The sequence below is a fragment of the Hippocampus guttulatus genome, chromosome 7, assembly GCF_054856545.1.
Source record: "Hippocampus guttulatus isolate MCC_2025c chromosome 7, RoL_Hgut_1.0, whole genome shotgun sequence".
Taxonomy (NCBI): domain Eukaryota; kingdom Metazoa; phylum Chordata; class Actinopteri; order Syngnathiformes; family Syngnathidae; genus Hippocampus; species Hippocampus guttulatus.
Genome location: NC_141267.1, coordinates 1,708,509 through 1,731,324, shown reverse-complemented (window position 1 = coordinate 1,731,324; position 22,816 = coordinate 1,708,509).

Sequence of the window (22,816 nt, the reverse complement as noted above, 5' to 3'; positions counted from 1 at the left end):
GGCTGAAAATGCATTTAAAGCAATAAAAACTCAAATTGAGTGTCACACCTAAACCAAAGGACTTATGCACACACTTCAACATGTATTTTGTTCAGGATGGCCTCCTGAAGCCTAAAAGAGCATTAATTTGACTACACAACTCATTCCTATGAAGATACATTCAAAGTCAGAAAGCACGCTCAGCTCGGGCTGAAAATGCATTTAAAGCAATAAAAACTCAAATTGAGTGTCACACCTAAACCAAAGGACTTATGCACACACTTCAACATGTATTTTGTTCAGGATGACCTCCTGAAGCCTATATGAGCATCAATTTGACCACACAACTCATTCCTATGAAGATACATTCAAACTCACAAAACGTGCTCAGCTCGGGCTGAAAATGCATTTAAAGCAATAAAAACTCAAATTGAGTGTCACGCCTAAACCAAAGGACTTATGCACACACTTCAACATGTATTTAGTTTAGGAGGTCATCCCGAAGCCTAAATGAGCATTAATTTGACCACACGACTCATTCCTATGAAGATACATTCAAACTCAGAAAACGTGCTCAGCTCGGGCTGAAAATGCATTTAAAGCAATAAAAACTCAAATTGAGTGTCACACCTAAACCAAAGGACTTATGCACACACTTCAACATGTATTTCGTTCAGGATGTCCTCCTGAAGCCTAAATGAGCAGTAATTTGACTACACAACTCATTCCTATGAAGATACATTCAAAGTCGGAAAGCGCGCTCAGCTCAGGCTGAAAATGCATTTAAAGCAATAAAAATTCAAATTGAGTGTCACACCTAAACCAAAGGACTTATGCACACACTTCAACATGTATTTTGTTCAGGATGGCCTCCTGAAGCCTATATGAGCATTAATTTGACCAAACAACTCATTCCTATGAAGATACATTCAAACTCACAAAACGTGCTCAGCTCGTGCTTAAAATGCATTTAAAGCAATAAAAACTCAAACTGAGTGTCACGCCTAAAACCAAAGGACTTATGCACACACTTCAACATGTATTTTGTTCAGGATGACCTGAAGCCTATATGAGCATTAATTTGACCACACAACTCATTCCTATGAAGATACATTCAAACTCAAAAAACGTGCTCAGCTCCGGCTGTGAAAATGCATTGAAAGCAATTAAACTCAAATTGAGTGTCACGCCTAAACCAAAGGACTTATGCACACACTTCAACATGTATTTTGTTCAGGAGGACCACCTGAAGCCTATATGAGCATTAATTTGACCACACAACTCATGCCTACGAAGATACATTCAAACTCACAAAACGTGCTCAGCTCGGGCTGAAAATGCATTTAAAGCAATAAAAACTCAAATTGAGTGTCACGCCTAAAACCAAAGGACTTATGCACACACTTCAACATGTATTTAGTTCAGGATGTCCTCCTGAAGCCTAATGAGCATTAATTTGACCACACAACTCATTCCTTTGAAGATACATTCAAACTCACAAAACGTGCTCAGCTCGGCCTGAAAATGCATTTAAAGCAATAAAAACTCAAATTGAGTGTCACGCCTAAACCAAAGGGCTTATGCACACACTTCAACATGTATTTAGTTCAGGATGTCCTCCTGAAGCCTAAATGAGCATTAATTTGACCACACAACTCATTCCTATGAAGAAACATTTAACTCAACAAACATGCTCAGCTCGGGCAGAAAATGCATTTAAAGCAAAAAAAACTCAAATTGAGTGTCACGCCTAAACCAAAGGACTTATGCACACACTTGAACATGTATTTATTTCAGGATGTCCTCCTGAAGCCTAAATGAGCATTAATTTGACTACACAACTCATTCCTATGAAGATACATTCAAAGTCAGAAAACGTGCTCAGCTCGGGCTGTGAAAATGCATTTAAAACAATAAAAACTCAAATTGAGTGTCACGCCTAAAACCAAAGGACTTATGCACACACTTCAACATGTATTTTGTTCAGGATGACCTCCTGAAGCATATATGAGCATTAATTTGACCACACAACTCATTCCTATGAAGATACATTCAAACTCACAAAACGTGCTCAGCTCGGGCTGTGAAAATGCATTTAAAACAATAAAAACTCAAATTGAGTGTCACGCCTAAACCCAAGGACTTATGCACACACTTCAACATGTATTTTGTTCAGGAGGACCTCCTGAAGCCTAAATGAGCATTAATTTGACCACACAACTCATTCCTATGAAGAACCATTCAAACTCACAAAAGGTGCTCAGCTCGGGCTGAAAATGCATTTAAAGCAATAAAAACTCAAATTGAGTGTCACGCCTAAACCAAAGGACTTATGCACACACTTCAACATGTATTTTGTTCAGGATTGCCTCCTGAAGCCTAAATGAGCATTAATTTGACTACACAACTCATTCCTATGAAGATACATTCAAAGTCAGAAAGCGCGCTCAAGCTCGAGCTGAAAATGCATTTAAAGCAATAAAAACTCAAATTGAGTGTCACACCTAAACCAAAGGACTTATGCACACACTTCAACATGTATTTTGTTCAGGATGGCCTCTGAAGCCTAAATGAGCATTATTTTGACTACACAACTCATTCCTATGAAGATACATTCAAAGTCAGAAAGCGCGCTCAAGCTCGGGCTGAAAATGCATTTAAAGCAATAAAAACTCAAATTGAGTGTCACACCTAAACCAAAGGATTTATGCACACACTTCAACATGTATTTTGTTCAGGATGACCTCCTGAAGCCTATATGAGCATTAATTTGACCACACAACTCATTCCTATGAAGATACATTCAAACTCAGAAAACGTGCTCACCTCGTGCTGAAAATGCATTTAAAGCAATAAAAAACTCAAATAGAGTGTCACGCCTAAACCAAAAGACTTATGCACACACTTCAACATGTATTTTGTTCAGGATGACCACCTGAAGCCTAAATTAGCATTCATTTGACCACACAACTCATTCCTATGAAGATACATTCAAAGTCAGAAAGCGCGCTCAAGCTCGGGCTGAAAATGCATCTAAAGCAATAAAAACTCAAATTGAGTGTCACACCTAAACCAAAGGACTTATGCACACACTTCAACATGTATTTTGTTCAGGATGACCTCCTGAAGCCTATATGAGCATTAATTTGACCACACAACTCATTCCTATGAAGATACATTCAAACTCAGAAAACGTGCTCAGCTCGGGCTGAAAATGCATTTAAAGCAATAAAAACTCAAATTGAGTGTCACACCTAAACAAAAGGACTTATGCACACACTTCAACATGTATTTCGTTCAGGATGTCCTCCTGAAGCCTAAATGAGCAGTAATTTGACTACACAACTCATTCCTATGAAGATACATTCAAAGTCCGAAAGCGCGCTCAGCTCGGGCTGAAAATGCATTTAAAGCAATAAAAACTCAAATTGAGTGTCACACCGAAACCAAAGGACTTATGCACACACTTCAACATGTATTTTGTTCAGGATGGCCTCCTGAAGCCTATATGAGCATCAATTTGACCACACAACTCATTCCTATGAAGATACATTCAAACTCACAAAACGTGCTCAGCTCGGGCTGAAAATGCATTTAAAGCAATAAAAACTCAAATTGAGTGTCACGCCTAAACCAAAGGACTTATGCACACACTTGAACATGTATTTAGTTCAGGATGACCTCCTGAAGCCTAAATGAGCATTAATTTGACCACACAACTCATTCCTATGAAGATACATTCAAAGTCAGAAAGCGCGCTCAGCTCAGGCTACAAATGCATTTAAAGCATTAAAAACTCAAATTGAGTGTCACACCTAAACCATAGGATTTATGCGCACACTTCAACATGTATTTTGTTCAGGATGTCCTCCTGAAGCCTAAATGAGCATTAATTTGACTACACAACTCATTCCTATGAAGATACATTCAAAATCAGAAAGCGCGCTCAAGCTCGGGCTGAAAATGCATTTAAAGCAATAAAAACTCAAATTGAGTGTCACACCTAAACCAAAGGACTTATGCACACATTCAACATGTATTTTGTTCAGGATGACCTCCTGAAGCCTATATGAGCTTTAATTTGACCACACAACTCATTCCTATGAAGATACATTCAAACTCACAAAACGTGCTCAGCTCGGGCTGAAAATGCATTTAAAGCAATAAAAACTCAAATTGAGTGTCACGCCTAAACCAAAGGATTTATGCACACACTTTAACATGTATTTTGTTCAAAAGGACCACCTGAAGCCTAAATGAGCATTAATTTGATCACACAATTCATGCCTATGAAGATGCATTCAAACTCACAAAACGTGCTCAGCTCGGGCTGAAAATGCATTTAAAGCAATAAAAACTCAAATTGAGTGTCACACCTAAACCAAAGGACTTATGCACACACTTCAACATGTATTTTGTTCAGGATGGCCTCCTGAAGCCTAAAAGAGCATTAATTTGACTACACAACTCATTCCTATGAAGATACATTCAAAGTCAGAAAGCACGCTCAGCTCGGGCTGAAAAATGCATTTAAAGCAATAAAAACTCAAATTGAGTGTCACACCTAAACCAAAGGATTATGCACACACTTCAACATGTATTTTGTTCAGGATGGCCTCCTGAAGCCTATATGAGCATTAATTTGACCACACAACTCATTCCTAAGAAGATACATTCAAACTCACAAAAGGTGCTCAGCTCGGGCTGAAAATGCATTTAAAGCAATAAAAACTCAAATTGAGTGTCACGCCTAAACCAAAGGACTTATGCACACACTTCAACATGTATTTTGTTCAGGATGGCCTCCTGAAGCCTAAATGAGCATTAATTTGACTACACAACTCATTCCTATGAAGATACATTCAAAGTCAGAAAGCGCGCTCAAGCTCGGGCTGAAAATGCATTGAAAGCAATTAAACTCAAATTGAGTGTCACACCTAAACCAAAGGACTTATGCACACACTTCAACATGTATTTTGTTCAGAAGGACCACCTGAAGCCTAAATGCGCATTAATTTGATCACACAATTCATGCCTATGAAGATGCATTCAAACTCACAAAACGTGCTCAGCTCGGGCTGAAAATGCATTTAAAGCAATAAAAACTCAAATTGAGTGTCACACCTAAACCAAAGGACTTATGCACACACTTCAACATGTATTTTGTTCAGGATGGCCTCCTGAAGCCTAAAAGAGCATTAATTTGACTACACAACTCATTCCTATGAAGATACATTCAAAGTCAGAAAGCACGCTCAGCTCGGGCTGAAAATGCATTTAAAGCAATAAAAACTCAAATTGAGTGTCACACCGAAACCAAAGGACTTATGCACACACTTCAACATGTATTTTGTTCAGGATGACCTCCTGAAGCCTATATGAGCATCAATTTGACCACACAACTCATTCCTATGAAGATACATTCAAACTCACAAAACGTGCTCAGCTCGGGCTGAAAATGCATTTAAAGCAATAAAAACTCAAATTGAGTGTCACGCCTAAACCAAAGGACTTATGCACACACTTGAACATGTATTTAGTTCAGGATGACCTCCTGAAGCCTAAATGAGCATTAATTTGACCACACAACTCATTCCTATGAAGATACATTCAAACTCAGAAAACGTGCTCAGCTCGTGCTGAAAATGCATTTAAAGCAATAAAAACTCAAACTGAGTGTCACACCTAAACCAAAAGACTTATGCACACACTTCAACATGTATTTAGTTCAGGAGGTCATCCTGAAGCCTAAATGAGCATTATTTTGACCACACAACTCATTCCTATGAAGATACATTCAAACTCAGAAAACGTGCTCAGCTCGGGCTGAAAATGCATTTAAAGCAATAAAAACTCAAATTGAGTGTCACACCTAAACCAAAGGACTTATGCACACACTTCAACATGTATTTTGTTCAGGATGGCCTCCTGAAGCCTAAAAGAGCATTAATTTGACTACACAACTCATTCCTATGAAGATACATTCAAAGTCAGAAAATACGCTCAGCTCGGGCTGAAAATGCATTTAAAGCAATAAAAACTCAAATTGAGTGTCACACCGAAACCAAAGGACTTATGCACACACTTCAACATGTATTTTGTTCAGGATGACCTCCTGAAGCCTATATGAGCATCAATTTGACCACACAACTCATTCCTATGAAGATACATTCAAACTCACAAAACGTGCTCAGCTCGGGCTGAAAATGCATTTAAAGCAATAAAAACTCAAATTGAGTGTCACGCCTAAACCAAAGGACTTATGCACACACTTCAACATGTATTTAGTTCAGGAGGTCATCCCGAAGCCTAAATGAGCATTAATTTGACCACACAACTCATTCCTATGAAGATACATTCAAACTCAGAAAACGGGCTCAGCTCGTGCTGAAAATGCATTTAAAGCAATAAAAACTCAAACTGAGTGTCACGCCTAAACCAAAAGACTTATGCACACACTTCAACATGTATTTTGTTCAGGATGACCACCTGAAGCCTAAATTAGCATTCATTTGACCACACAACTCAGTCCTATGAAGATACATTCAAAGTCAGAAAGCGCGCTCAAGCTCGGGCTGAAAATGCATTTAAAGCAATAAAAACTCAAATTGAGTGTCACACCTAAACCAAAGGACTTATGCACACACTTCAACATGTATTTTGTTCAGGATGACCTCCTGAAGCCTATATGAGCATTAATTTGACCACACAACTCATTCCTATGAAGATACATTCAAACTAACAAAACGTGCTCAGCTCGGGCTGAAAATGCATTTAAAGCAATAAAAACTCAAATTGAGTGTCACGCCTAAACCAAAGGACTTATGCACACACTTCAACATGTATTTAGTTCAGGATGGCCTCCTGAAGCCTATATGAGCATTAATTTGACCAAACAACTCATTCCTATGAAGATACATTCAAACTCACAAAACGTGCTCAGCTCCGGCTGTGAAAATGCATTGAAAGCAATTAAACTCAAATTGAGTGTCACGCCTAAACCAAAGGACTTATGCACACACTTCAACATGTATTTTGTTCAGGAGGACCACCTGAAGCCTATATGAGCATTAATTTGACCACACAACTCATGCCTACGAAGATACATTCAAACTCACAAAACGTGCTCAGCTCGGGCTGAAAATGCATTTAAAGCAATAAAAACTCAAATTGAGTGTCACGCCTAAAACCAAAGGACTTATGCACACACTTCAACATGTATTTAGTTCAGGATGTCCTCCTGAAGCCTAATGAGCATTAATCCGACCACACAACTCATTCCTTTGAAGATACATTCAAACTCACAAAACGTGCTCAGCTCGGCCTGAAAATGCATTTAAAGCAGTAAAAACTCAAATTGAGTGTCACGCCTAAACCAAAGGGCTTATGCACACACTTCAACATGTATTTAGTTCAGGATGACCTCCTGAAGCATATATGAGCATTGATTTGACCACACAACTCATGCCTACGAAGATACATTCAAAGTCAGAAAGCGCGCTCAGCTCAGGCTGAAAATGCATTTAAAGCAATAAAAACTCAAATTGAGTGTCACACCTAAACCAAAGGACTTATGCACACACTTCAACATGTATTTTGTTCAGGAGGACCTACTGAAGCCTAAATGAGCATTAATTTGACCACACAACTCATTCCTATGAAGAAACATTTAACACAAAAAACGTGCTCAGCTCGGGCAGAAAATGCATTTAAAGCAAAAAAAACTCAAATTGAGTGTCACGCCTAAACCAAAGGGTTTATGCACACACTTGAACATGTATTTAGTTCAGGATGGCCTCCTGAAGCCTAAATGAGCATTAATTTGACCACACAACTCATTCCTAAGAAGATACATTCAAACTCACAAAAGGTGCTCAGCTCGGGCTGAAAATGCATTTAGAGCAATAAAAACTCAAATTGAGTGTCACGCCTAAACCAAAGGACTTATGCACACACTTCAACATGTATTTAGTTCAGGATGTCCTCCTGAAGCCTAAATGAGCAGTAATTTGACTACACAACTCATTCCTATGAAGATACATTCAAAGTCAGAAAGCGCGCTCAGCTCAGGCTGAAAATGCATTTAAAGCAATAAAAACTCAAATTGATGGTCACACCTAAACCAAAGGACTTATGCACACACTTCAACATGTATTTTGTTCAGGATGGCCTCCTGAAGCCTATATGAGCATTATATTGACCACACAACTCATTCCTATGAAGATACATTCAAACTCACAAAAGGTGCTCAGCTCGGGCTGAAAATGCATTTAAAGCAATAAAAACTCAAATTGAGTGTCACGCCTAAACCAAAGGACTTATGCACACACTTCAACATGTATTTTGTTCAGGATGGCCTCCTGAAGCCTAAATGAGCATTAATTTGACTACACAACTCATTCCTATGAAGATACATTCAAAGTCAGAAAGCGCGCTCATGCTCGGGCTGAAAATGCATTTAAAGCAATAAAAACTCAAATTGAGTGTCACACCTAAACCAAAGGACTTATGCACACACTTCAACATGTATTTTGTTCAGGATGGCCTCTGAAGCCTAAATGAGCATTAATTTGACTACACAACTCATTCCTATGAAGATACATTCAAAGTCAGAAAGCGCGCTCAAGCTTGGGCTGAAAATGCATTTAAAGCAATAAAAACTCAAATTGAGTGTCACACCTAAACCAAAGGATTTATGCACACACTTCAACATGTATTTTGTTCAGGATGACCTCCTGAAGCCTATATGAGCATTAATTTGACCACACAACTCATTCCTATGAAGATACATTCAAACTCAGAAAACGTGCTCAGCTTGTGCTGAAAATGCATTTAAAGCAATAAAAATTCAAACTGAGTGTCACGCCTAAACCAAAAGACTTATGCACACACTTCAACATGTATTTTGTTCAGGATGACCACCTGAAGCCTAAATTAGCATTCATTTGACCACACAACTCATTCCTATGAAGATACATTCAAAGTCAGAAAGCGCGCTCAAGCTCGGGCTGAAAATGCATTTAAAGCAATAAAAACTCAAATTGAGTGACACACCTAAACCAAAGGACTTATGCACACACTTCAACATGTATTTTGTTCAGGATGACCTCCTGAAGCCTATATGAGCATTAATTTGACCACACAACTCATTCCTATGAAGATACATTCAAACTAACAAAACGTGCTCAGCTCGGGCTGAAAATGCATTTAAAGCAATAAAAACTCAAATTGAGTGTCACGCCTAAACCAAAGGACTTATGCACATACTTCAACATGTATTTAGTTCAGGAGGTCATCCTGAAGCCTAAATGAGCATTAATTTGACCACACAACTCATTCCTATGAAGATACATTCAAACTCAGAAAACGTGCTCAGCTCGGGCTGAAAATGCATTTAAAGCAATAAAAACTCAAATTGAGTGTCACACCTAAACCAAAGGACTTATGCACACACTTCAACATGTATTTCGTTCAGGATGTCCTCCTGAAGCCTAAATGAGCAGTAATTTGACTACACAACTCATTCCTATGAAGATACATTCAAAGTCGGAAAGCGCGCTCAGCTCAGGCTGAAAATGCATTTAAAGCAATAAAAATTCAAATTGAGTGTCACACCTAAACCAAAGGACTTATGCACACACTTCAACATGTATTTTGTTCAGGATGGCCTCCTGAAGCCTATATGAGCATTAATTTGACCAAACAACTCATTCCAATGAAGATACATTCAAACTCACAAAACGTGCTCAGCTCGTGCTGAAAATGCATTTAAAGCAATAAAAACTCAAACTGAGTGTCACGCCTAAAACCAAAGGACTTATGCACACACTTCAACATGTATTTTGTTCAGGATGACCTGAAGCCTATATGAGCATTAATTTGACCACACAACTCATTCCTATGAAGATACATTCAAACTCACAAAACGTGCTCAGCTCGGCCTGAAAATGCATTTAAAGCAATAAAAACTCAAATTGAGTGTCACGCCTAAACCAAAGGGCTTATGCACACACTTCAACATGTATTTAGTTCAGGATGTCCTCCTGAAGCCTAAATGAGCATTAATTTGACCACACAACTCATTCCTATGAAGAAACATTTAACACAAAAAACGTGCTCAGCTCGGGCAGAAAATGCATTTAAAGCAAAAAAAACTCAAATTGAGTGTCACGCCTAAACCAAAGGGTTTATGCACACACTTGAACATGTATTTAGTTCAGGATGGCCTCCTGAAGCCTAAATGAGCATTAATTTGACCACACAACTCATTCCTAAGAAGATACATTCAAACTCACAAAAGGTGCTCAGCTCGGGCTGAAAATGCATTTAGAGCAATAAAAACTCAAATTGAGTGTCACGCCTAAACCAAAGGACTTATGCACACACTTCAACATGTATTTAGTTCAGGATGTCCTCCTGAAGCCTAAATGAGCAGTAATTTGACTACACAACTCATTCCTATGAAGATACATTCAAAGTCAGAAAGCGCGCTCAGCTCAGGCTGAAAATGCATTTAAAGCAATAAAAACTCAAATTGATGGTCACACCTAAACCAAAGGACTTATGCACACACTTCAACATGTATTTTGTTCAGGATGGCCTCCTGAAGCCTATATGAGCATTATATTGACCACACAACTCATTCCTATGAAGATACATTCAAACTCACAAAAGGTGCTCAGCTCGGGCTGAAAATGCATTTAAAGCAATAAAAACTCAAATTGAGTGTCACGCCTAAACCAAAGGACTTATGCACACACTTCAACATGTATTTTGTTCAGGATGGCCTCCTGAAGCCTAAATGAGCATTAATTTGACTACACAACTCATTCCTATGAAGATACATTCAAAGTCAGAAAGCGCGCTCAAGCTCGGGCTGAAAATGCATTTAAAGCAATAAAAACTCAAATTGAGTGTCACACCTAAACCAAAGGACTTATGCACACACTTCAACATGTATTTTGTTCAGGATGACCTCCTGAAGCCTATATGAGCATTAATTTGACCACACAACTCATTCCTATGAAGATACATTCAAACTCAGAAAACGTGCTCAGCTTGTGCTGAAAATGCATTTAAAGCAATAAAAACTCAAACTGAGTGTCACGCCTAAACCAAAAGACTTATGCACACACTTCAACATGTATTTTGTTCAGGATGACCACCTGAAGCCTAAATTAGCATTCATTTGACCACACAACTCATTCCTATGAAGATACATTCAAACTCACAAAAGGTGCTCAGCTCGGGCTGAAAATGCATTCAAAGCAATAAAAACTCAAATTGAGTGTCACACCTAAACCAAAGGACTTATGCACACACTTCAACATGTATTTCGTTCAGGATGTCCTCCTGAAGCCTAAATGAGCAGTAATTTGACTACACAACTCATTCCTATGAAGATACATTCAAAGTCGGAAAGCGCGCTCAGCTCAGGCTGAAAATGCATTTAAAGCAATAAAAATTCAAATTGAGTGTCACACCTAAACCAAAGGACTTATGCACACACTTCAACATGTATTTTGTTCAGGATGGCCTCCTGAAGCCTATATGAGCATTAATTTGACCAAACAACTCATTCCTATGAAGATACATTCAAACTCACAAAACGTGCTCAGCTCGTGCTGAAAATGCATTTAAAGCAATAAAAACTCAAACTGAGTGTCACGCCTAAAACCAAAGGACTTATGCACACACTTCAACATGTATTTTGTTCAGGATGACCTGAAGCCTATATGAGCATTAATTTGACCACACAACTCATGCCTACGAAGATACATTCAAACTCACAAAACGTGCTCAGCTCCGGCTGTGAAAATGCATTGAAAGCAATAAAAACTCAAATTGAGTGTCACGCCTAAACCAAAGGACTTATGCACACACTTCAACATGTATTTAGTTCAGGATGTCCTCCTGAAGCCTAATGAGCATTAATTTGACCACACAACTCGATCCTTTGAAGATACATTCAAACTCACAAAACGTGCTCAGCTCGGCCTGAAAATGCATTTAAAGCAATAAAAACTCAAATTGAGTGTCACGCCTAAACCAAAGGGCTTATGCACACACTTCAACATGTATTTAGTTCAGGATGTCCTCCTGAAGCCTAAATGAGCATTAATTTGACCACACAACTCATTCCTATGAAGAAACATTTAACTCAAAAAACGTGCTCAGCTCGGGCAGAAAATGCATTTAAAGCAAAAAAAAAACTCAAATTGAGTGTCACGCCTAAACCAAAGGACTTATGCACACACTTGAACATGTATTTATTTCAGGATGTCCTCCTGAAGCCTAAATGAGCATTAATTTGACTACACAACTCATTCCTATGAAGATACATTCAAAGTCAGAAAACTTGCTCAGCTCGGGCTGAAAATGCATTTAAAGCAATAAAAACTCAAATTGAGTGTCACACCTAAACCAAAGGACTTATGCACACACTTCAACATGTATTTTGTTCAGGATGACCTCCTGAAGCCTAAATGAGCAGTAATTTGACTACACAACTCATTCCTATGAAGATACATTCAAAGTCGGAAAGCGCGCTCAGCTCAGGCTGAAAATGCATTAAAAGCAATAAAAACTCAAATTGAGTGTCACACCTAAACCAAAGGACATATGCACACACTTCAACATGTATTTTGTTCAGGATGGCCTCCTGAAGCCTATATGAGCATTAATTTGACCACACAACTCATTCCTATGAAGATACATTCAAACTCACAAAAGGTGCTCAGCTCGGGCTGAAAAATTGAGGAAGAAACATTTAACACAAAAAACGTGCTCAGCTCGGGCAGAAAATGCATTTAAAGCAAAAAAAACTCAAATTGAGTGTCACGCCTAAACCAAAGGGTTTATGCACACACTTGAACATGTATTTAGTTCAGGATGGCCTCCTGAAGCCTAAATGAGCATTAATTTGACCACACAACTCATTCCTAAGAAGATACATTCAAACTCACAAAAGGTGCTCAGCTCGGGCTGAAAATGCATTTAGAGCAATAAAAACTCAAATTGAGTGTCACGCCTAAACCAAAGGACTTATGCACACACTTCAACATGTATTTAGTTCAGGATGTCCTCCTGAAGCCTAAATGAGCAGTAATTTGACTACATAACTCATTCCTATGAAGATACATTCAAAGTCAGAAAGCGCGCTCAGCTCAGGCTGAAAATGCATTTAAAGCAATAAAAACTCAAATTGAGTGTCACACCTAAACCAAAGGACTTATGCACACACTTCAACATGTATTTTGTTCAGGATGGCCTCCTGAAGCCTATATGAGCATTATATTGACCACACAACTCATTCCTATGAAGATACATTCAAACTCACAAAAGGTGCTCAGCTCGGGCTGAAAATGCATTTAAAGCAATAAAAACTCAAATTGAGTGTCACGCCTAAACCAAAGGACTTATGCACACACTTCAACATGTATTTTGTTCAGGATGGCCTCCTGAAGCCTAAATGAGCATTAATTTGACTACACAACTCATTCCTATTAAGATACATTCAAAGTCAGAAAGCGCGCTCAAGCTCGGGCTGAAAATGCATTTAAAGCAATAAAAACTCAAATTGAGTGTCACACCTAAACCAAAGGACTTATGCACACACTTCAACATGTATTTTGTTCAGGATGGCCTCTGAAGCCTAAATGAGCATTAATTTGACTACACAACTCATTCCTATGAAGATACATTCAAAGTCAGAAAGCGCGCTCAAGCTCGGGCTGAAAATGCATTTAAAGCAATAAAAACTCAAATTGAGTGTCACACCTAAACCAAAGGATTTATGCACACACTTCAACATGTATTTTGTTCAGGATGACCTCCTGAAGCCTATATGAGCATTAATTTGACCACACAACTCATTCCTATGAAGATACATTCAAATTCACAAAACGTGCTCAGCTCGGGCTGAAAATGCATTTAGAGAAATAAAAACTCAAATTGAGTGTCACGCCTAAACCAAAGGACTTATGCACACACTTCAACATGTATTTTGTTCAGGATGACCACCTGAAGCCTAAATGAGCATTAATTTGACCACACAACTCATTCCTATGAAGATACATTCAAAGTCAGAAAGCGCGCTCAAGCTCGGGCTGAAAATGCATTTAAAGCAATAAAAACTCAAATTGAGTGTCACGCCTAAACCAAAGGACTTATGCACACACTTCAACATGTATTTTGTTCAGGAGGACCACCTGAAGCCTAAATGAGCATTAATTTGATCACACACCTCATGCCTATGAAGATACATTCAAACTCACAAAACGTGCTCAGCGCGGGCTGAAAATGCATTTAAAGCAATAAAAACTCAAATTGAGTGTCACGCCTAAACCAAAGGACTTATGCACACACTTCAACATGTATTTTGTTCAGGAGGACCACCTGAAGCCTAAATGAGCATTCATTTGACCACCAACTCATTCCTTTGAAGATACATTCAAAGTCAGAAAGCGCGCTGAAGCTCGGGCTGAAAATGCATTTAAAGCAATAAAAACTCAAATTGAGTGTCACACCTAAACCAAAGGACTTATGCACACACTTCAACATGTATTTTGTTCAGGATGACCTCCTGAAGCCTATATGAGCATTAATTTGACCACACAACTCATTTCTATGAAGATACATTCAAACTCACAAAACGTGCTCAGCTCGGGCTGAAAATGCATTTAAAGCAATAAAAACTCAAATTGAGTGTCACGCCTAAACCAAAGGACTTATGCACACACTTCAACATGTATTTTGTTCAGGATGACCTCCTGAAGCCTAAAGGAGCAGTAATTTGACTACACAACTCATTCCTATTAAGATACATTCAAAGTCGGAAAGCGCGCTCAGCTCAGGCTGAAAATGCATTTAAAGCAATAAAAACTCAAATTGAGTGTCACACCTAAACCAAAGGACTTATGCACACACTTCAACATGTATTTTGTTCAGGATGACCACCTGAAGCCTAAATGAGCATTAATTTGACCAAACAACTCATTCCTATGAAGATTTCAAATTCAAAAAACGTGCTCAGCTCGGGCTGAAAATGCATTTAAAGCAATAAAAACTCAAATTGAGTGTCCCACCTAAACCAAAGGATTATGCACACACTTCAACATGTATTTTGTTCAGGATGACCTCCTGAAGCCTATATGAGCATTAATTCTACCACACAACTCATTCCTATGAAGATACATTCAAACTCACAAAACGTGCTCAGCTTGGCCTGAAAATGAATTTTAAAGCAATAAAAACTCAAATTGAGTGTCACGCCCAAACCAAAGGACTTTATGCACACACTTCAACATGTACTTAGTTCAGGATGTCCTACCTGAAGCCTAAATGAGCATTAATTTGATCACATAACTTATTCCTATGAAGATACATTCAAACTCACAAAACGTGCTCAGCTCGGGCTGAAAATGCATTTAAAGCAATAAAAACTCAAATTGAGTGTCACACCTAAACCAAAGGATTATGCACACACTTCAACATGTATTTTGTTCAGGATGACCTCCTGAAGCCTATATTAGCATTAATTTGACCACACACCTCATTCCTATGAAGATACATTCAAACTCACAAAACGTTCTCAGCACGGGCTGAAAATGCATTTAAAGCATTAAAACTCAAAGTGAGTGTCACGCCTAAACCAAAGAACTTATGCACACACTTCAACATGTATTTTGTTCAGGATGACCTCCTGAAGCCTAAATGAGCATTAATTTGATCACACAACTCATGCCTATGAAGATACATTCAAACTCACAAAACGTGCTCAGCTCGGGCTGAAAATGCATTTAAAGCAATAAAAACTCAAATTGAGTGTCACACCTAAACCAAAGGACTTATGCACACACTTCAACATGTATTTTGTTCAGGATGACCACCTGACGCCTAAATGAGCATTAATTTGACCACACAACTCATTCCTATGAAGATACATTCAAACTCACAAAACGTGCTCAGCTCGGGCTGAAAATGCATTTAAAGCAATAAAAACTCAAATTGAGTGTCACGCCTAAACCAAAGGACTTATGCACACACTTCAACATGTATTTTGTTCAGGATGTCCCCCTGACACCTAAATGGGCAGTAATTTGAATACACAACTCATTCCTAAGAAGATACATCCAAACTCACAAAATGTGCTTACCTCGGGCTGAAAATGCATTTAAAGCAATAAAATTTCAAATTGAGTGTCACGCCTAAACCAAAGGACGTATGCACACACTTGAACATGTATTTAGTTCAGGATGTCCTCCTGAAGCCTTAATGTGCATTAATTTGACTACACAACTCATTCCTATGAAGATACATTCAAAGTCAGAAAACGCGCTCAGCTCGGGTTAAAAATGCATTTAAAGCAATAAAAACTCAAATTGAGTGTCACGCCTAAACCAAAGGACTTCTGCACACACTTCAACATGTATTTTGTTCAGGATGACCTCCTGAAGCCCATATGAGCATTAATTTGACTACACAACTCATTCCTATGAAGATACATTCAAACTCACAAAACGTGCTCAGCTCGGGCTGAAAATGCATTTAAAGCAATAAAAACTCAAATTGAATGTCACGCCTAAACCAAAGGACTTATGCACACACTTCAACATGTATTTTGTTCAGGATGACCTCCGGAAGCCTAAATGAGCATTAATTTGACCACACAACTCATTCCTATGAAGATACATTCAAACTCACAAAACGTGCTCAGCTCGGGCTGAAAATGCATTTAATGCAATAAAAACTCAAATTGAGTGTCACACCTAAACCAAAGGACTTATGCACACACTTCAACATGTATTTTGTTCAGGATGACCTCCTGAAGCCTAAATGAACAATAATTTGACCACACAACTCATTCCTATGAAGATACATTCAAAGTCAGAAAGCGCGCTCAGCTCGGGCTGAAAATGCATTTAAAGAAATGAAAACTCAAATTGAGTGTCACGCCTAAACCAAAGGACTTATGCACACACTTGAACATGTATTTTGTTCAGGATGACCTCCGGAAGCCTAAATGAGCATTAATTTGACCACACAACTCATTCCTATGAAGATACATTCAAACTCACAAAACGTGCTCAGCTCGGGCTGAAAATGCATTTAAAGCAATAAAAACTCAAATTGAGTGTCACACCTAAACCAAAGGACTTATGCACACACTTCAACATGTATTTTTTTTTCAGGATGACCTCCTGAAGCCTATATGAGCATTAATTTGACCACACAACTCATTCCTATGAAGATACATTCAAATTCACAAAACGTGCTCAGCTTGGGCTGAAAATGCATTTAAAGCAATAAAAACTCAAATTGAGTGTCACACCTAAAACAAAGGATTATGCACACACTTCAACATGTATTTTGTTCAGGATGACCTCCTGAAGCCTATATGAGCATAATTTTGACCACACAACTCATTCCTATGAAGATACATTTAAACTCACAAAACGTGCTCAGCACGGGTTGAAAATGCATTTAAAGCAATAAAAACTCAAAGTGAGTGTCACGCCTAAACCAAAGAACTTATGCACACACTTCAACATGTATTTTGTTCAGGATGACCACCTGAAGCCTAAATGAGCATTAATTTGACCACACAACTCATTCCTATGAAGATACATTCAAACTCACAAAACGTGCTTAGCTCGGGCTGAAAATGCATTTAAAGCAATAAAAACTCAAATTGAGTGTCACGCCTAAACCAAAGGACTTATGCACACACTTCAACATGTATTTTGTTCAGGATGTCCCCCTGACACCTAAATGGGCAGTAATTTGAATACACAACTCATTCCTAAGAAGATACATTCAAACTCACAAAATGTGCTTAGCTCGGGCTGAAAATGCATTTAAAGCAATAAAATTTCAAATTGAGTGTCACGCCTAAACCAAAGGACTTATGCACACACTTCAACATGTATTTTGTTCAGGATGACCACTTGAAGCCTAAATGAGCATTAATTTGACCACACAACTCATTCCTATGAAGATACATTCAAACTCACAAAACGTGCTTAGCTCGGGCTGAAAATGCATTTAAAGCAATAAAAACTCAAATTGAGTGTCACGCCTAAACCAAAGGACTTATGCACACACTTCAACATGTATTTTGTTCAGGATGTCCCCCTGACACCTAAATGGGCATTAATTTGACCACACAACTCATTCCTAAGAAGATACATCCAAACTCACAAAATGTGCTTACCTCGGGCTGAAAATGCATTTAAAGCAATAAAATTTCAAATTGAGTGTCACGCCTAAACCAAAGGACTTCTGCACACACTTCAACATGTATTTTGTTCAGGATGACCTCCTGAAGCCCATATGAGCATTAATTTGACTACACAACTCATTCCTATGAAGATACATTCAAACTCACAAAACGTGCTCAGCTCGGGCTGAAAATGCATTTAAAGCAATAAAAACTCAAATTGAGTGTCACGCCTAAACCAAAGGACTTATGCACACACTTCAACATGTATTTTGTTCAGGATGACCTCCGGAAGCCTAAATGAGCATTAATTTGACCACACAACTCATTCCTATGAAGATACATTCAAACTCACAAAACGTGCTCAGCTCGGGCTGAAAATGCATTTAAAGCAATAAAAACTCAAATTGAGTGTCACACCTAAACCAAAGGACTTATGCACACACTTCAACATGTATTTTTTTTCAGGATGACCTCCTGAAGCCTATATGAGCATTAATTTGACCACACAACTCATTCCTATGAAGATACATTCAAACTCACAAAACGTGCTCAGCTTGGCTGAAAATGCATTTAAAGCAATAAAAACTCAAATTGAGTGTCACACCTAAACCAAAGGATTATGCACACACTTCAACATGTATTTTGTTCAGGATGACCTCCTGAAGCCTATATGAGCATAATTTTGACCACACAACTCATTCCTATGAAGATACATTTAAACTCACAAAACGTGCTCAGCACGGGCTGAAAATGCATTTAAAGCAATAAAAACTCAAAGTGAGTGTCACGCCTAAACCAAAGGACTTATGCACACACTTCAACATGTATTTTGTTCAGGATGTCCCCCTGACACCTAAATGGGCAGTAATTTGAATACACAACTCATTCCTAAGAAGATACATTCAAACTCACAAAATGTGCTCAGCTCGGGCTGAAAATGCATTTAAAGCAATAAAACCTCAAAATGAATATCACGCCTAAACCAAAGGACTTATGCACACACTTCAACATGTATTTTGTTCAGGATGACCTCTTGAAGCCTAAATGAGCAATAATTTGACCACACAACTCATTCCTATGAAGATACATTCAAAGTCAGAAAGCGCGCTCAGCTCGGGCTGAAAATGCATTTAAAGCAATAAAAACTCAAATTGAGTGTCACGCCTAAACCAAAGGACTTATGCACACACTTCAACATGTATTTTGTTCAGGATGACCTCCGGAAGCCTAAATGAGCATTAATTTGACCACACAACTCATTCCTATGAAGATACATTCAAACTCACAAAACGTGCTCAGCTCGGGCTGAAAATGCATTTAAAGCAATAAAAACTCAAATTGAGTGTCACACCTAAACCAAAGGACTTATGCACACACTTCAACATGGATTTTGTTCAGGATGACCACCTGAAGCCTAAATGAGCATTAATATGATCACACATCTCATTCCTATGAAGATACATTCAAAGTCAGAACACGTGCTCAGCTCGGGCTGAAAATGCATTTAAAGCAATAAAAACTCAAATTGAATGTCACGCCTGAACCAAAGGACTTATGCACACACTTCAACATGTATTTTGTTCAGGATGACCTCCTGAAGCCTAAATGTGCATTAATTTGACCACACAACTCATTCCTATGAAGATATATTCAAACTCACAAAACGTGCTCAGCTTGGGCTGAAAATGCATTTAAAGCAATAAAAACTCAAATTGAGTGTCACGCCTAAACCAAAGGACTTATGCACACACTTCAACATGTATTTTGTTCAGGATGACCTCCTGAAGCCTCAATGAACAATAATTTGACCACACAACTCATTCCTATGAAGATACATTCAAAGTCAGAAAGCGCGCTCAGCTCGGGCTGAAAATGCATTTAAAGCAATAAAAACTCAAATTGAGTGTCACACCTAAACCAAAGGACTAATGCACACACTTCAACATGTATTTAGTTCAGGATGACCTCCTGAAGCCTAAATGAGCATTATTTTGATCACACAACTCATTCCTATGAAGATACATTCAAACTCACAAATCAAGCTCAGCTCGGGCTGAAAATGCATTTAAAGCAATAAAAACTCAAATTGAGTGTCACACCTAAACCAAAGGACTTATGCACACACTTCAACATGTATTTTGTTCAGGATGACCTCCTGAAGCCTAAATGAGCATTAATTTGACCACACAACTCATTCCTATGAAGATACATTCAAACTCACAAAACGTGTTTAGCTTGGGCTGAAAATGCATTTAAAGCAATAAAAACTCAAATTGAGTGTCACGCCTAAACCAAAGGACTTATGCACACACTTCAACATGTATTTTGTTCAGGATGACCTCCTGAAGCCTAAATGAGCATTAATTTGACTACACAACTCATTCCTATGAAGATACATTCAAAGTTAGAAAGCGCGCTCAGCTCGGGCTGAAAATGCATTTAAGGCAATAAAAACTCAAATTGAGTGCCACACCTAAACCAAAGGACTTATGCACACACTTCAACATGTATTTTGTTCAGGATGACCTCCTGAAGCCTAAATGAACAATAATTTGACCACACAACTCATTCCTATGAAGATACATTCAAAGTCAGAAAGCGCGCTCAGCTCGGGCTGAAAATGCATTTAAAGCAATAAAAACTCAAATTGAGTGTCACACCTAAACCAAAGGATTATGCACACACTTCAACATGTATTTTGTTCAGGATGACCCCCTGAAGCCTAAATGAGCATTAATTTGACTACACAACTCATTCCTATGAAGATACATTCAAAGTCAGAAAGCGCGCTCAGCTCGGGCTGAAAATGCATTTAAAGCAATAAAAACTCAAATTGAGTGTCACGCCTAAACCAAAGGACTTATGCACACACTTCAACATGTATTTTGTTCAAGATGACCTCCTGAAGCCTAAATGAGCATTCATTTGACGACACAACTCATTCCTATGAAGATACATTCTAACTCACAAAAAATGCTCAGCTCGGCCTGAAAATGCATTGAAAGCAATAAAAACTCAAATTGAGTGTCACGCCCAAACCAAAGGACTTATGCACACACTTCAACATGTATTTTGTTCAAGATGTCCTCCTGAAGCCTAAATGAGCATTAATATGATCACACATCTCATTCCTATGAAGATACATTCAAACTCAGTACACGTGCTCAGCTCGGCCCGAAACTGCACTTAAAGCAATAAAAACTGAAATTGAGTATAGTCATGGTACCCGCGTTGAGTTATAATTAGTTCAAGAACAAAGAAAAATTGAATAATTGGCTCAAGAGTACAGTTATACAGTCATATAAATGTAAAATGGTTTCAGGCCTCGGAGACAATAACGGACTTTGGTCAGTAGAGGGCAACATAGACCATAACATGATTCAAGACACATTTTGAAAACTTGTTCCACTCGGCCTGAAAATGCATTTAAAGCAATAATAACTCAAATTGAGTGTTACTCCCAAACCAAAGGACTTTTGCACACACTTCAATGTATTTAGTTCAGGATGTCCTCCTGAAGCCTAAATGAGCATTAATTTGACTACACAACTCATTCCTATGAAGATACATTCAAACTCACAAAACGTGTTCAGCTCGGGCTGAAAATGCATTTAAAGCAATAAAAACTCAAATTGAGTGTCACGCCTAAACCAAAGAACTTATGCACACACTTCAACATGTATTTAGTTCAGGATGACCACCTGAAGCCTAAATGAGCATTAATTTGACCACACAACTCATTCCTATGAACATACATTCAAACTCAAAAAACGTGCTCAGCTCGGGCTGAAAATGCATTTAAAGCAATAAAAACTCAAATTGAGTGTCACACCTAAACCAAAGGACTTATGCACACACTTCAACATGTATTTTGTTCAGGATGACCTCCTGAAGCCCATATGAGCATTAATTTGACCACACAACTCATTCCTATGAAGATCCATTCAAAGTCAGAAAGCGCGCTCAGCTCGGGCTGAAAAAGCATTTAAAGCAATAAAAACTCAAATTGAGTGTCACGCCTAAACCAAAGGACTTATGCACACACTTCAACATGTATTTTGTTCAGGATGACCTCCTGAAGCCCATATGAGCATTAATTTGACTACACAACTCATTCCTATGAAGATACATTCAAACTCACAAAACGTGCTCGGCTCGGGCTGAAAATGCATTTAAAACAATAAAAACTCAAATTGAGTGTCACGCCTAAACCAAAGGACTTATGCACACACTTCAACATGTATTTTGTTCAGGATGACCTCCTGAAGCCTAAATGAGCAATAATTTGACCACACAACTCATTCCTATGAAGATACATTCAAAGTCAGAAAGCGCGCTCAGCTCGGGCTGAAAATGCATTTAAAGCAATAAAAATTCAAATTGAGTGTCACGCCTAAACCAAAGAACTTATGCACACACTTCAACATGTATTTTGTTCAGGATGACCACCTGAAGCCTAAATGAGCAATAATTTGACCACACAACTCATTCCTATGAAGATACATTCAAAGTCAAAAAGCGCGCTCTGCTCGGGCTGAAAATGCATTTAAAGCAATAAAAACTCAAATTGAGTGTCACACCTAAACCAAAGGACTTATGAACACACTTCAACAT